The sequence below is a fragment of the Nycticebus coucang genome, chromosome 8 (genome assembly GCF_027406575.1).
Source record: "Nycticebus coucang isolate mNycCou1 chromosome 8, mNycCou1.pri, whole genome shotgun sequence".
Classification (NCBI taxonomy): Eukaryota; Metazoa; Chordata; class Mammalia; order Primates; family Lorisidae; genus Nycticebus; species Nycticebus coucang.
The window spans coordinates 77250177-77262814 of record NC_069787.1 but is presented as its reverse complement, the minus strand read 5'-3'; the positions used below and the strand labels follow the sequence as shown (position 1 = coordinate 77262814).

General features: G+C 40.3%; 1 protein-coding gene across 1 annotated transcript in view; it reads left to right on the top strand.

Annotated features, from left to right (window-relative positions):
* Positions 1–12638, top strand: part of GLB1 (galactosidase beta 1) — a 97921-nt gene that overhangs the window by 54888 nt on the left and 30395 nt on the right. The gene's annotated exons all lie outside the window — the stretch shown is intronic.

The following is a 12638-nucleotide window of genomic DNA, read 5'->3' as shown; positions in this document are numbered from 1 at the left end:
TGCAACAAAAAAATAGCTGGGCGTTGTGGCGGGCGCCTGTAGTCCCAGCTGCTCGGGAGGCTGAGGCAAGAGAATCGTGTAAGGCCAAGAGTTAGAGGTTGCTGTGAGCTGAGTGACACCACGGCATTCTACCCCAGGGCGGTACAGTGAGACTCTGTCTCTACAAAAAAATAAATAAATAAAATAAGTGGACAACATGAAGCACAGTGCAAATGTGAGCTGTCAGTGATGCTTCATTTTTCTCTTTGGGGCAAGTGACTGCTGTTTCCTTCTAGCCTGCACCTGAAATGCTTAATCCTGCTTGCACTGTAACCTTTCAGGGTACCTAATGCAACCAGGTGTGGCTTCCTGTCCCTGCCGTGGGTTCAAAGAAAAAACCCACAGTTTTTCTGCTCAGTCACCTAAGTTTTGAAGTTAAAAAACAAAGATTTTCTGCCTATAAGTGGGTGATATTTTAAAGTACAATGTAGTCTCATTTTTAAGCAGTAAGTGTTAAAATTTATATTCTAAATCTATAGAAAATTACTCTCTCGACTCAACTACTCTTAAAATTTGTCCATTTCATCTAAATTTTCCAATGTATGGTGTAAATTTTACTCGTATTTTTTTTTACTTTGATTAATCTCTGTAGAATGTATAGTAATGTCTCCTGAGCCCTCTCTTACACATTTGTTCTCCGTTTCAAAGCTTTCTGTTTGTTTGTTTTTTAAGATTTTTTTTTTTTTGAGACAGAGTCTCACTTATTAACCCTCAATAGAGTACTGTGGTGTGACAGCTCACAGCAACCTCCAAATCCTTGAGCTTAGGCGATTCTCTTCCCTCAGCCTTCCGAGTAGCTGGGATTAAAAGCTTTCTGTTTTGATCTTCATTTTTTTCATACATCTGAAGTTTAGCTTCTTAATTTAGCCTTTCTTCTTTTCTTTTGTGTAGTATGTAACATATATATATTTAAGGTGTATATTTCCTTCAAGTTCTGCTATACTCCATCTCATAATTGTGATGTGCAATGTATTTATTATTCTTTCCTTCTAAACATGCCTATTTTGATTTCTCTTTGACCCTTGATATGTTCAAAAATGTGTTTTGCCATTATTAAAAATAAGTACTTTTCTAGATTGTTGATTTCTAACATATTTGCATTCTGGTTACAGAAATAGTCTGTATGATACCAATCCCCTGAAATTTGTTAAGCTTGGTCTTAGAGCCTGACAGAAACCAATATTAATAAGTATTCAATGTGTGGTTGGAATGAATGTATGTTTTAAAGTTGTCAGGAATAATATCCTATATATGTGTTCATTAGATTAAGCTTATTAATGGTGCCATTGATGTCTTTGATATGCTTCCTAATTTTTTACAGTTTATTTTATTATTTATTGAGAGTTGTTCTTATATATTTCTATAGTTCTGTCAGTTTTTGAGGTTATGTTATTAGGTATGCTAATTGAGATTTAAACCCTTCTTCTTCTTCTTCTTCTTCTTTTTTTTCTTTTGAGACAGTCTCACTCTGTTGACCCAATTAGAGTCCCATGGTGTCAGCCTAGCTTACAAAGCAACCTCAAACTCCTGGGTTCATGTTATCTTCTTGCCTCAGCCCCTAAGTAGCTGGGACTATAGGCAACCCTCCACAATGCCCAGCTAATTATTCTATTTTTAGTAGAGGTGGGGTCTTGTTTTTGCTCAGAATGGTCTGGAACTGCTGAGCTCAAACAATTCACCCACCTCAGCCTCCCAGAGTGCTAGGATTACAGATGTGAGCCATCACACCTGGCCTTTTAGCATTTGATAGTAGAGGGATTACGTACCTACCCCTCCATCTCTAATAATGCTTTTTGCTTTGACGTCTTTGTTGTCTGATACTCATTAATGCAGTTTACCTGCATTATTTGGTTAGTATTTACTTGGTCTGTTTCTCAGGGCTTTAATTTCAACCTTTTTACATCTTTTGTTTTCTTTGTATGTGTCTATTATACGTAGGAGCCACATTCTACATTTTCAACTGGAGTTAAATACTCTTAAATACACCGAGGGGCTCGGTGCCTATAGCTCAGTGGCTAGGGCGCCAGCCACATACATCAGAGCTGGCAGGTTCGAACCCAGCCCGGGCCTGCCAAACAACAATGACAACTACAACCAAAAAAAAAAAAAGCCAGGCGTTGTGGTGGGTGCCTGTAGTCCCAGCTCCTGGGAGCCTGAGGCAAGAGAATCTCTCTTAAGCCCAAGAGTTTGAGGTTACTGTGAGCTGTGATATAACAGTACTCTACTGAGGCCAACGTAGTGAGACTCTGTCTCAAAAAAAAAAAAAACCAAAAAACCCAAAATACTCTTCTGGAAAGTTGTGCCCACTCATCCTCAAATCCTCTGTGGATAGTTACCCTCGGGAGTTGTAGCAGTCACCATTGCTCAGTTGCTCCCAAGAAAATCAAAGCAGAAGTGTTAATCTGCCATCCTATTAATTTTAACCTGGTGTCCAGACCCAAAGGGCACCTTATTACAGAGTGGCGTGAACACTCAGTTTTTTCTGGGCAAGAGTCAATGATCCATGCTTACTTTTGATGTCTCGTCTTCAGTTAGCTAGAACTACTGATTTACCTGATTTGATAAAATGCCTGTGAATGTATTTCTTTTTTTTTTTTTTTCTTTTTTGGCCAGGGCTGGGTTTGAACCCGCCACCTCCGGCATATGGGACCGGCGCCCTACTCCTTGAGCCACAGGCGCCGCCCGTGAATGTATTTCTTTTGTAGGCTTTTGCTTCATTTCACAAACCCCACGTCTGGTTCTGTTTATTTTCGAAGCAGATTTGTTGAGATACAATTCATACACCATATATTTCATCCATTTAAAATGCATAATTCAGTGCTTTTTGGTTTAATTATTAGTTTTTATAAATAGCGGTAAAATATCGATAACATAGGATTTTCCATGTTAACCATATTTTAACAAATCCGTGGCACTAGTTATATTCACAATCTTGTACAGCCATCACCACTATCTATTTTCAAAGCTTTTTCTTCACCTCAGACAGAAACCATGTAATCAATAACTTCTCATCCACGCTGTCCCTCAGCCTCTCGTAACTTGCGGTCTATTTCTGTCTCTGTGAATTTGCCTATTTTAGATATTTCGTATTAAGTAGAATCATACAATATTTATCCTTTTGTGCCTGGCTTATTTTACTTAGCACAATGTTTTCAAAGTTCATGTTGTAGCTTGCGTCAGAATTTCATCCTTTTTAATGGCTTAATTGAATTCCATTGTATTGGAATTCAAAGCAAAAACCACATTTTGATTATCTATTCCTCTCGTTCACCTGGTGATAAACACTTCAGTTGTTTCCAACTTTTGGCTATTTGATCAAAGCTACATTGAACATCAGGGCACAAGTGTCTGTTTCAGTCTCTGCTTTCCCCTCTGTGCATACATAGGAGTGGAGTTGGGGGTAGGTTTATCTTTATAATAATTTTCCTGGCTGTCCATGGTGGCTCAGACCTATAATCCCAACACTTCAGAAGCCGGAGGCAGGATTGCTTGAGACTGGGAATTTGAGACCAGCCTCTATCCTGTCTCTACAAAAAAATTAAAGAATTAGCCAGACATTGTGGTACATGGCCTGTAGTCCCAGCTGCTCAGGAAGCTGAGGCGCGAGGGTCCCAGATGGTGGAGGTTTCAGTGAGCTAAGATGACGCCACTGCATTGTATCTAGGGCAACAGAGTGAGACTCGGTCTCTAAAAACAAATGAAAGAACGATTTTCTTGTTGTAATAGTGAGGTATTCTGCACCTAATATGGAAAAAACTGAATCAATTTTAAAAACAGATAGTTGCATGTGATTTTTTCCCACAAAATATCGCTTCATATTTTTCCTGATCATAAGCCCACATTTTTATTCTTCTGTACTTCTAGCTACTTTGTTCTGCCCTCCCCTACCCTGGAAACCGCTCACACTTTCTTGGCCTTTCTTGGTTCTTTTTTTTTGTTATTATTATTAAATCATAGCTGTGTACATTAATGCGATCATGGGGCACCATACACTGGTTTTATAGACTGTTTGACGTATTTTCATCACACTGGTTAACATAGCCTTCCTGGCATTTTCTTTTTTTTTTTTTTTTGCAGTTTTTGGCCAGGGCTGGGTTTGAACCCGCCACCTCTGGCATATGGGGCTGGCGCCTTACTCCGTTGAGCCACAGGCGCTGCCACCGCCACTGCCACCTTCCTGGCATTTTCTTAGTTATTGTGTTAAGACATTTACATTCTACATTTACTAAGTTTCACGTATACGCTTGTAATCTTGGTTCTTCTGATTGATGGTTGTTGATATTTTTATGCCCTTGCCCTCCATCCCTCCATATACAACTGTTACAGAGGCCCTGCTCTACAAACCACTGCTGGGACCATTCTGTCAGATCCCAGCACCAGAGCCAAGCAGGAGGATTTTAAACCTCAGTATGAATGGGCTGGAATAGGGATTTGTACTTCCAATCTCATGTGTATCTTTAGCACATTAACTACCGTGTGAGTTTTCTTTAACTCACGCCAGTTTTGAACCCAAGGCCTTGTGAAGCATAGATAACTCATACATCTCTTGACCTTGGGAACTATGTGGCATGTAAGTAACTCACACTGCCACGCTGTAGCATACATGTTACATGATGAGAGGCCCCCTAAGCAAAACTCTGCAGTTGGATCATGGAAATCTTACTTGACGATGTTCTTATTGTTACCATTAATATTGATAATTTAATTTTTAAAACATGAATTAAATGAACAGTAGTCAATAAATTCATTTTTCTGTGTATGTTTAAATTCCACTTAAGCCTGACAAGTCGAGAAAAACATTTTACCCTTATGAGCTATTTTTCAAAATTTTACGTGACTTTTTTATTGTTGTACGTTTTAGGATCATTTTGTTTTTGAAGTTTTTATTCTATTTTTCACAATAAAACACCATGACCCCAAGGAAAACAGTTTTTTTCCTAGTGTAGCAGTCAGTATGTTAACCACCTCCACTTCTCCCTTTGTCAATGACCGTTTCTTCTTCTGGCTCTCTGTTGTAAACCATCACCCTTCTTCTTTCTTCTAATGTATAGGTGACATGAGTACTTTACCCAGAAAATAAATGCTATCAAATATGCCATGTTAGGGAGCTCGAATTAGATGTTGTAATAGGTGTCTTTGAAATATTTTAAGAAAGAAAATGATACATTAGAGATGCATTTCAGAGTAGTTATTAGGTGAGGGAACAAAAATGAACACATACTTAGAAGTAAAGAAATCATTATGAATTACAAGTGTCTTAGTTTGAGCTGGAATAATGAAGTACCCATAGACTGGGTGGTTTATAAACAACAGAAACTGAGATAAGGGTATTATTAGGCTGGGTGCCGCGGCTCACGCCTGTAATCCTAGCACTCTGGAAAGCCAAGATGGGGGCAGGGGGTGCAACCCCTGAGCTCAGGCTGGTCTCCAACTCCTGGCCTTAAGTGATCCTTGCACTTCATCCTCCTAGTGCTAGGATTATAGGCATGAGCCACTGCATCCAGCCTCAGTGAAGTGAGACTCCCATCTCTACTAAAAATAGAAAAACTAGCCATCATTGTGGCAGGTCCTACAGTCCCACCTATGAGAGAGGCTTAGGCAAGGAGATTGATTGCTTGAGTGCAAGAGTTTGAGGTTACTGGGAGCTATGACGCCATAGCACTCTACCCAGGACAACAGAGTGAGGCTCTGTCTCTAAATAAATAAATAAATAAATAACAGTAAGATTAGAGTATCAGCATGGTCGGGTTCTGGGAAGGACACTTGTCCAAGTTATAGACTGCCAACTTCTATTCCTATTCTCACATGGGAAAAGGAAAGCTAAAGATCTCTCTGGGCTCTCTTTTGTAAAGTGCTAATCCCATCCCAAAGGCTCCACATTGTTAGACCATCACATTGGGGATTAGGATTTTGACATATGAATTTTGAAGGGACACAGACATTCAGTCTATAACAAAAAAGTTTAGAAAGATTAAAATCTTAATTGTAATATCATGAACCTCACACATTTAAAAAAGGATACATTTTGGATTTATTTACTGTTTGAAATACTTCTGCCATTCTTTCCTTCCTTTCTTTTAGCTGGTTTATTGCCTCTTCACATGGCAGCAATGTTTATAATTTTTCTAGAGAGAATAGAAATTTTTCGCTTTATTATGGTTCATTGAAATTTATTTAGTATTGACAGTTGAAAACAGAAAAGCTCTCCATTTTATTATTGATAATATATAAATGTTTAGGATTGTTATCAAAATTAGAAAAGTACTTCTCAAGTTCTTTCACATACATAATATGAGCTGTAACATTTGGAAGAAATTCCCCAACAGGTCTGGCCTCATACACTGCCAGTCTTGTTTCTCCTCCACAACCCACATGCTTCTGGGTCTGGGGGTCTTAGGGCACCATTATGTTGCAGTGTGATGCTAAGTGAGGTAGGAATAATCCATTAGCAATAACTTACCTACTTATGGGGGTGACAGTGAGCCATATAAATATATCCTACTACGTGCAAATTAAATGAATCCCCTCAACTGCTCCTTAGTTAGATCTCAAAGGTAGTATAAAGGTTTCTGACATGCAAGGACTCATGACAGAGGGAAGCTGGAACAGAAGGAGAGAAGGATTACGGACGAGGGGCATAGGCAGGGAAAGGGAAGCAAGTTTACTTTGGGCTTGTTCAGCTCAGGGTGCCTCTGGGGGCATCCAGGTAGAGGTATCTTACCAGCAAGTAGCAGCACTAAAGAGTGGGATGCTCAGAGACAAGTCTGCAAGACAGGCACAGATTCTGGGGCCATCAGTAGAGGTGGAGGTGAAAGGCCGGGGAGAGATTAAGATTGCAGTGATGAGGGCGGTGGGCCAAGTAAAGGACTAATCCTAGGGATCCCAACCATTAACCAGTGGGCAGAGTAAGATGAACCCAGGAAGAAGACAGTCTTTAGAAATGAATGAATGGGGCGGCACCTGTGGCTCAGTGAGTAGGGCGCCAGCCCCATATATCAGAGGTGGCAGGTTCAAACCTGGCCCTGGCCAAAATAAAAAAAAAAAAAAGAAATGAATGAATGATAGACTGCAAGTCAGCATGTAGGGATCTCTCCCTTTCCTTTCCTTCTTTTTCCTTCCCCCCTTCCCTTCCTTACTTTTCTTTTTTCTCTTCTTCCTTACCTTTGACAGAGTCTCACTCTGTCACCCAGGCTAGAAAAGTGCAGTGGCCTAATTATAGCTGACTACAACCTCCAACTCCTGTCCTCAAGCAATCCTCCTGGCTCAGCCTCCCAAATAGCTGTGACTACAGGCATGCAAGTAACACACCCTGCTATTTTTTTTGAAACAGTCTTACTTCGTCACCTTTGGTAGAGTGCCATGGCTTCATAGCTCACAGCAACCTCAAACTCTTGGGCTTAAGTGAACCTCTTGCCTCAGCCTCCTAAGTAGCTGGGATTATAGGCACCCACCACAAGGCCTGGCTATTTTTCTAGAGACTGGCTCTCGCTCTAGCTCAAGCTGGTCTCGTTAGTTCAAGCAATACCTGCCTCAGTCTCCCAGAGTGCTAGGATTACAGGCATGAGCCACCACGCCTGGCCCTGCTAATTTTTAAAAAAAATCTTGTAGTAGCAGTGGGGTCTCACTATGTTCCCCCAGCTAGTCTCAAACTCTGGCTCAAATGATGCTTCCACCTCAGCCTCCCAAATTGCTGGGATTACAAGTGTAAGCCTCTGTGCCTAACTTCCTTTTCTTTTTTTGATATTTCAGATTTGGAAGAGAGAAATGAAGTACTTTAAAAGACCTAGTGGGTTTTTTCTTATAAAACTTTGTAAATTACTGTATTTTATAATTTACCTGATTTGCTAAATCATATTTGAAATAATTTGCTTGCATCAAGGAAAGGAAATTAGATGATAAACATCCCAATATGTATCTATACTTGTCTCCTTCCTTCACCAAAGACTTGAAAAGTGGTTATCTGTCTCTTTATTAATCAATTTCAGGAGTCCATTAGGTGGTGATGGACGCTGTCCTTCACTTACATAGACTTCTGGGGCTAACTTCCCAGCAGAGTGCGCAAGGCAGTGCTCAGTGGTGAAGGGCCCAGGCAGTGATTTTTGTATGAATTGTCAAGGCATAACAAAGCTCATGACATTTGCATTTTCTAAGGTAGTCTCTTTGGTGTGGGTAAAACTCAACCAGATATGGTTAACACTTTGACCTTGAGAATATCTATAAACCAATAGGGCAGTGCCTTCCTCCTCCCTACAGATTTCTGAGACTGCAGTGGTGAGTTTATTTTTAATGGTTTCAAATAAATTTTAGACCCATTTTAGAAGTCTTATTCCTATTCTTCATAGGGATTCTATCAAAGGTGGAGATGGGTCACTCTGTAGAAATTAATCACGTGGTAGTTGAGCACCTTGAAAATTGTAGTGGATTCGGGATTTACCAAAAGTAGTAATGGGCCAGATGGGAGAGAAGGGATGGGAGAATACAGTATGTATGTATGTATGTATGTATTTTTTTAGCTATAGGGTTTTTGTAGATGTTCTTTATTAAGTTGAGAAAATTCCCTTCTATTTCTATTGTGCTGAGAATTTTTACATGAACGGATGTTAGATTTTGTCAAATGCTTTTTCTGCAGATTTTCAGCATTTAAAATGCTTTATGAAGTTTGGAACTTGAGGTCAGGTCCGTCTACACTGGCTGACTGGCTGGCCTTTGTTTATGACTAAGGCAGTGACACTGACTCAGCGGGCAGACACTGGCTTTCTCATGGTACTGGTGGAAACAGTGTTGTATGTCTAATAATGAAAGATGAGAAGATGACTATTACTTGACCAATGTGGGATACTCTTTAAAGCACCACCTGTGCACTTGTGGCCTGGTCTATTCATCCTACAGAGTTGGCTTTGCTAATCCAACCTACAAAGTGATTCCTCTAAAACACTAATCTGGGTGAGATGCCTTTCATGACTTGACCCCCTGTATCTTTCCATCCTCATCTTTCAATTCCCCCTTTCTTATACCTGACTCTCTGGCTTTAAAAGGGAGCTACATGAAGTTCTGTGGACAGACAGTGCTGTTTCTACCACTTGGTCTCTGCATAGCCTGTTCCCTCTGCCATTATCCACCTGGAAAATGAAGACACACCTGACTTTCTCGGGGGCGAGGGGGGTGTCTCAGTAGAGTTGTCAGATTTTGTTTTCTGTCACTACATTGTAGTGTGGAAATCTTGAATACACTACTTTTCATAATGTGTTAGTATAACTTGTTTACACACAGTTCTCATTCTCCAGACAAGGAACTGTTTATATCTCCAGTACCAAGTGTAGGACCTGGCACAAAGAAATATTTCCTTAATAAGAGTTTTTTGGATGAATGGAAGAAAACATTAGAGGTCTTTTTTTTTTTTTTTTTTGAGACAGTCTCAAGCTGTTGCCCTGGGTAGCGTACTGTGGCATAACAGCTCACAGCAACCTACTCTTGGGCTTAAGCAATTCTCTTGCCTCAGCCTCCCAAGTAGCTGGGATTACAGGCGCCCATCACAATGCCCAGCTATTTTTTTTTTTTTTTTGGTTGTAGTTATCTTCATTGTTGTTCGGTGGGGCTGGGCTGGATTCAAACCCGCCAGCTCCAGTGTATGTGGCTGGCATCCTAGCAGCTTGAGCTACAGGCACCGAGCCGACATTTGAGCTCTTTGTGAGGGAAAAGCTGGTTGTCATTGAATCTAATGGATCCTGGTGAATTTGTCTAGTTAAATAAGTATAATGAGAAGCAACGTTTATGATTGGTCTGAAAACTATGATCAAAGCACAAATTATTATGGAGAAGTAAAGGTTCAGAAATATAACATTTTGGTATATTTGCTCATTTCTTTCCTGAAACATTAATTAGCTAGATAAAGATTAGAATCTTGTCATATGATAAACTAGAATCAATGAAAAATCACTTAAATTAAAATGAAAAGACATAAAATATAGCAAATGGAAGAGACAGAGGGAGGCTTTATATCTATATTACAATGAGCTAATGCCAGTGATTAAATTATCAAGATCCAAATAGAAAATTTGGTGCAAGACATAAATGGGTGCAGATATTTAGTGAAAACTTGGGTACACAATATTTTAAGAGTCATATAAAATACTCACATCCTTTGACATAGTCACCCCCACTTGGGACTTTATTTTATACAATAAAAATTAAGAAGGATGATGGGCTGGTGCAGTGGCTCACACCTGTAATCCTAGCACTTTAAGAGGCTGAGACAGGTGGATTGCCAGAACTCATAGGTTCAAGACCAGCTTGAGCCAGAGCAAGACCCCCTCTCTAAAAATAGCTGGGCATTGTGGCGGGTACCTGTAGTCCAAACTACTTGGGAGACTGAGGTAAGAGAATCGCTTGACCCCAAGAGTTTGTGATTGCTGTGAGCTATGATGACACAGCACTCTACTGAGGGTGACAAAGTAAGACTGTCTCAGAAAAAAAAAAGAACGATGATGTTATAGACATGAAGATATTATATATAACAATATTTGTTATATCAAAACTGTAAATAATTCAATCACTTACATAGAAAGGATGGTTATATAAATTCTACATTCATATGAATCACTATAACATGCAATAACAAAATTATTGATCAATATCTGGTCATGCCAAAAGAACCTTTGGTAATGGCAGTAGCAAATTGCAAAATTATCTCTGAAATTTATATATGTGCATAAGGGAAGGGTCTGGGATAGAAGCTGGAAAAGAAAAGTTCTGTGGAGTTTTTATGTTTGTTTTGGAATTAGGGGTGAAGATGCTTTCCATTTTGTTATTGTTGCAACAGTAGTCGGGAAGGAACAGTGGAGACAACACTAGACTTGAGGGGCCACAATAACCAGCTTCTTCTCCTGTCGTCTTAATCTTGAGCAAGTTCCTCAATCTTATCTCTAAAGGGGAAATACATTATAATAATTAGGTCTGAGAGGACAGGCGTGGTAGCTTATGCCTGTAATCCTAGCACTCTGGGAGGCTGAGGAGGGTGGATTGCTTGAGCTCGGGAGTTTAAAACCAGCCTGAGCAAGAGTAAGACCCCATCTCTAAAAATAGAAAACTAACTGGACATGGTGGTACAAGCCTGTAGTCTCAGCTACTTGGGAGGCTGAGGTAAGAGAATCACTGGACCCAAGAGTTTGAGGTTGCTGTGAGCTGTGACGTCACAGCACTCTACCAGGGGCGATGTAGTGAGACTCTGTCTCAAAAAAAAATGTTAGGTCTGAGGGCCTTTGTAAGTGATAAGTAAGAGGGCAAAACTGGTACTTACGCACTGCATCAAAGTGAGCCTAATGTAGGTTTAATGTCCATGCAATGACTTTTTCTTCCCGTGTGGTAGAAAAGGTTGCAGTCCTAATTAATTGGAATCCATTTTGACTTTAGGAGTTAGATAGGACATGGTGACTGGGTTGTAAACAGAAACGGAAGACCTCAGAAAACAAATCATACTGCTCGCAGGTTCCCTCTGAGAGTTTGTGTTTTCTTGCTTTTATTGGCCAGAATGTGGAGTGAAAGAGGCAGGGGTAGGTAAGTGTCCAAAAGGAGAAGGGGTATAGTCTGGACTTCAGAGGACGCTGAGAGGAGAGATCTTACAGCATCTCGCTCTAAGATGAACAGTGACTCTTTGGCCTCACATTCATTTCTCTTCATGTTATCTTTTAAAACTTTCACAGAAGTGTTGATTCATAGACTATTAGGAGCACAAAGGATTTTCTAGTTCAAGATGGCTGACTGACCATGTATTTATCTTCTCTCCCTTCTGAAACTTCACTAAACGATAATAAAGGAATCTCTTTTTAAATGAAGCCAGGAAGAAGGGAGCTGTCTATATGTGAGAGATTTCAAAAGATTTCTGAAAATCGAAGGTAGATGGAAGAGTGGTGACTGAGGATATAGGATGTAGAAATCTTGATCCTCTGTGAGTGTGGGAGGGGGTTACAGGAACAGGGAGCAGAGAGCAGAGAGTGTAGTCTCAAAGCCCCCTGAAAATCCCAGAGTGGTAAAGGGTGGTCAGGCCCTCTACTCTCACCCCTCCCCCACTGTCTGTCAGGGAGGCATTTTTCTACCAGTCAGAAAAGAAGCAGATTTTTTTCCCACTAGTTTCTCCTAACCAAGGAGGATTTTTTTCTTTAAAACAATTAAAAAAAAAATTTTTTTATGTAAATAGCCCTGTTTGGCTCCTATAGCTCAGTGGTTAGGGTGCCGGCCACATCCACTGGAGCTGGCGTGTTCAAACCCAGCCTGGGCCTGCCAAACAATGACAACTGCAACAACAACAACAAAAAAAAATACCCGGGCATTGTGGCAGGTGCCTGCAGTTCCAGCTACTTGGAAGGCTAAAGCAAGAGAATTGAGAATTGTTTAAGCCCAAAAGCTGGAGGTTGCTGTGAGCTGTGATGCTACCCAGGGCCACATAGTGAGACTCTGTCTCAAAAAAAAAAAAAAAAATGTAAATAGCCCTGGAGCAAATTACATCTGACTCTGTCAAATCACCCTAAAACAAAGCTCCTCAGTGAACTGGCCTTGATCTGGTACACTGGAGCAAGGACTGTTATATAGAGATGGTCACACAG